A 5,020-nucleotide genomic window follows, 5' to 3' on the forward strand; every position below is an offset into this window, starting at 1 on the left:
TGGACAAACCTTTTTGTTCCTTATTTTCTTTCTTGAGTTTGGGAAGAATATACTTTTAAAGACATTGAGGTTTAACCCTTTTATCGCTAATATTAGGGAATTGACTAATTTCATCTCCAAACATTAATAATGAACATTCATAAGAATTATGGAATTAAAAGAGAAAGAGAAAATCAAGTGGTTTGTATAATTGGGCAACTTGGTAAGTAGTACATTTTAAAAATATTTATAAAGTTCAAAATATTAGGCTAGGGATTATATAGATTTTGAGTTATATTAGGAATTTTTACCTAGTTCAAATAAAGAAAGCACTAATGATTAAAATATTTTAAATTTTTAAACTTCTAAATATTAGAAAAATAACCAAAAGAACAATTTAGTTCAATGTGAATTTAGCATTTAAAAGGTAAAATGGTGATCGACATATATCCAAGCAATAAGTTCTTACTTATTCTTTGTTGACTTTGTCGTTGTTGGTTTCCTTGTTCGTCATTGTATTCAAATTCATTTTTCCCATTTGAACTCGTGATATAATAGTTTTGAATGAATATTTAAGTAGAAGATAATATATCTTGAACTTCTCGATCATTCTTTGATTAAAAGAAAATCTTAAACGTGCACTTAGTTCAGTGATATTCAATATTCACGATTGTTAAGATCTTGATAAATAAGGAATTTAATATAAGAAATTTATTTTCTTCTTTGAATATGAATTTGAATAAAGATTTATTTTACGCAATATTTGTCACGACCCGGATTTTCCACCCTCGGGAGTCGTGATGGCGCCTACTGATGAGAGCTAGGCAAGCCAACCTTTAACTACCTTTATCATCAACAAATTATTTCTTTTATCAATTATCAGTAATATCATAAAAACAACGGGATAAAGTAAATAAACGGAAGTCATAACTTAAAGAATCTGAACAACAATGCGGAAATCAACATAAACCTTTACCCAAGAACTGGTGTCACATACTCACGAACTACTAAGAGTGCTAAACACAACCGTATGAAAGAAATATAACTGTTTGTCTCGAAATACATGAGATAACAGACTGAGATAAAGATAGAAGAGACGTCGGGCCTGCGAACGCCTGCAAGGCTACCTTGGTGTCTCGCTGGACTGAAGGCTAACTCCCGCGCTACTGCAGCAGCTGTCTAACACCTGGATATGTGCAAAAGAGCACAGAGTGTAGTATAAGCACAACCGACCCCATGTGCTGGTAAGTGCCTAGCCTAACCCCGGCGAAGTAGTGACGAGGCTAGACAGGACTATCACATAAACCTGTGCAGTTATAAATATATATCTACAGCGGGAAAATAACAATAATAACCATTTTAAATGGGAAGGGAACATGCTTCGGGGATAGCAGATAATACGGAAATTAAAGAGAATAATAAGGAACATCAATAAATTATCTCTAACACGGATAAAGAGAATAAAAGCAGATTTCACTGTCTGTACACATCTCGTTGCAGGCGTGCAACCCGATCCCATTTCATTAAGTCAACAGTTCTTCCAAATGAAATTTACTCCAACAAGCGCAACAATTTATACGAATTCATAAGACAACAAGTACACAATAATTATGACTCACTGAAGAAAATAAGTAATGGCAAGTAGCAATTAATTATGGACTTTAAGGAGCAAATAGGCAATTTAATATTTAGTATGCTAAATGTCAAGTAGCAATTAAATCACATAAACATATGGCAATTATAGCCTAATTTCAATGCATAATGTTGCGTAAGGATACCTCGAGCCGATAATAACAAGTAACACAATAAAGAAAAATGCCAACATAAAGAAACTCAGTAATAGCGGAATAAGGCAACTAATGCACTTGAACCAATAGCAACAAGAAAATCAATAAATAGAAGTAGAGGACAACGTAACTCAATTATCAGCAAAAAAATATCAGAAAAATCAAAGACAAGTGCACGGCATCACCCTTCGTGCTTTTACTCTCGTACTTACCAAAACAATCAAATAAAGTGCACAGCATGTTCCTTCGTGCATTATTAATCAAAACATGGCACGGAATGTTCCTTCGTGCAATAATAATCAAAACATGGCACGGAATGTTCCTTCATGCATTAATAATCAAAACATGGCACGGAATGCTCCTTCGTGCATTAATAATCAAAACATGGCACGGAATGTTCCTTCGTGCATTAATAATCAAAACATGGCACGGAATATTCCTTCGTGCATTAATAATCAAAACATGGCACGGAATGTTCCTTCGTGCAATAATAATCAGAACATGGCACGGAATGTTCCTTCGTGCATTTAATACATAAAAAAACATGGCACGGAATGTTCCTTCGTGCATTAACATATTCTCAACACGAATCGTGCACGGCATCAACATTCGTGCTTTATCACTCTTCCTCACCCAAGCAACAGTCACAACCAATGGGGCGAGGGATAGACAAACAGTAATAGAAGCCCCGGCAAGGGAAACACAAGTAAACAGCTAAATCCCGTCAAGGGAACAACAACAATAACTCTCACATCCCGGCAAGGGAGATAATCAATATACGAATACAGCCCGGCAAGGGAATAATCACATTTCTTTCTCTTTTCTTTCATTTCTTACACAATAATTACTTTTATCATTCGAGCCAACGCTCCAGGAGTTCACAAATCATAATTCTTTTCTCATACTCTTCACATTTTATAGAAAACCATCAATCACACAAGGAAGAGTCACAACAAAATTAGAATAAGCACAAATAAGGACTCACGGTCATGCTAGACACCAATGTATAGATACTCGTTCACCATGCCTATACACCGTACTCGACAAGTAGCAATTAGCAAATAAGACTCTACTCCTATTCCCTCAAGCCAAAGTTAGACCAAACACTTACCTCGAATGCTCCAAACTCAACTCGAGCCTCTAGTATAGCTTTACCCCTCGAATTCGGCTCCAACTCGGTCAAATCTATGAAATAATGACCTTAAAATATTAATAATAGCTAAACAAACTAAACCCAATGCCTAAAAATGAATTTCCAAGCTTTCTTCCAAAAATTCCAAAATCAACCCCAGGCCCGCTTAGTCAAAACACGAGGTTCGAACCAATTCCATATCACCCATTTCCCCACAAGCCCGAATATACAATTTGTTATCAAATTCGACCCCAAAACGAGGTCTAAATCGAAGAAAATCGAAAAGCCCTAACTCTACCCATTTCCCCCAATTTCAACCCTAGATTACATGATTTGAGCCTAGGAATTTGATAAATGATGAAGGAAAACGAAGGAAACAAGTTAAACAATACTTACCCAAGAAGCTTTGGTGAAGAAGAGCTCTAGAAATCGCCTATGGGCTGTGAAGAAGATGAGTTCGTGTGTTTTTGGGTGAAAAATTCCGTCACTGTTCTGTTTTAAAACTTAAAAATCACTGGGCGAAATTGCCCTTCGCGTTCGCGGGAAGGGGATCGCGTTCGCGAAGGGTTATCAGAAAGGGCATCGCGAACGCGGACGGTAAAACGCGAACGCGTAGAAGGAAAAAGGCTGGGGTCCTGGGATTGGTCTACGCGAACGCGTGGACGCTAACGCGAACGCGAGGAAGGAAACAACAAAGCTTCGCGATCGCGGTGGTATGCACGCGAACGCGAAGAAGAAAGTGAAGCTGGGCCCTCATGGTCAAATAACCTTACGCGTTCGCGATGGCCCGAACGCGAACGCGAAGAAAGAAGGGCACAAGGCTATGCGAACGCGATGGTAAGAGTGCGATCGCGGAGAAGGAAATCCTTGGGCAAAATATCAGATTTTTCTGCAACTTTTTACTAAGTTCAAAACACCCCGAACCACCTCGGAAACACTCCCGAGCCCTCGGGGCTCCTAACCAAACACACACACTAACTCAACCACATCCTACGAACTTAACCGTGCGATCAAATCACCAAAATAACATCAAAAACGAGGAATCAAACCTCAAAATCATCACTTTTTCATCAAACTTCATAATCTTTCATTTTTAGATATTTAGGTCCGAAACACGTCAAACGACGTCCGATTTCGACCAAATTTCACAGGAAGCGCTTAAACCACATATAAGACCTGTACCGGGCGCCGGAACCAAAATACGGGCCCGATACCAACGCTTTCTAATCCATTTTCATTTTAAATTTCCATATAAATTTCAGAAAAACAATTCCTTTTAAAAATTCATTTCTCGGGCTCGGGACCTCAGATTTCGATTCCGGGCATACGACCGAGTCCCATATTTTTCTACGGACCCTCGGGACCGTCAAATTACGGGTCCGGGTCCGTTTACCCAAAAAGTTGACCGAAGTCAAATGTATTCATTTTAATATCAAAATTTAGCATTTTTCTCACAGAATTCATATTTAAGCTTTCTGGCTACGCGCCCGGACTGCACACGCAAATCGAGGCAACCCTAAATGAGGTTTTTAAGGCCTCGAAAGTACAGAATGGGTAAGAAAACAGGTGATGACCCTTTGGGTCGTCACAATATTAATAAGAAAATAATTTATATAAGTTAAAATTTTATTCAATTTTGAATTTCTAAATATTAAAACTTCCTCCGAATAAATCAATTAATTAAAGATTAATAGCAAACTTCTAGTTAATTCTAAAGTTCTAATATTAGAAATATAATTAAACGATAATAAATATTATCTAACCCATTAATGATTAAATAATTTATATTAAAATAGCAAATTTATAAGTCAAATTAAACTCTTTGTGCACATATAAAAAATTTAGATTAACACTACTCACATAATCCAAAAAAGTAACAAAAATAGATTTTAAAAATATAGTAATGACTGTACGTGTTCAATCCTACAAATTTAAAACGAAGACAAAAAAATGCAAAAAGCTTTCGTTATAATTCCAAACGTGTTTAAAGCTTGTAAACATGAAACGATAAAATTTGAGGAAAATTGCTACACGATTTAAATTAGGAAAAATATATATAGTAAAATTTTACTCAATTCCAAAATATTAGGAGTTTCTAGATAGCTTAAATAAAGAAAGATTT

Source organism: Nicotiana attenuata, unplaced genomic scaffold (assembly GCF_001879085.1).
Source record: "Nicotiana attenuata strain UT unplaced genomic scaffold, NIATTr2, whole genome shotgun sequence".
In the NCBI taxonomy this organism is placed as follows: domain Eukaryota; kingdom Viridiplantae; phylum Streptophyta; class Magnoliopsida; order Solanales; family Solanaceae; genus Nicotiana; species Nicotiana attenuata.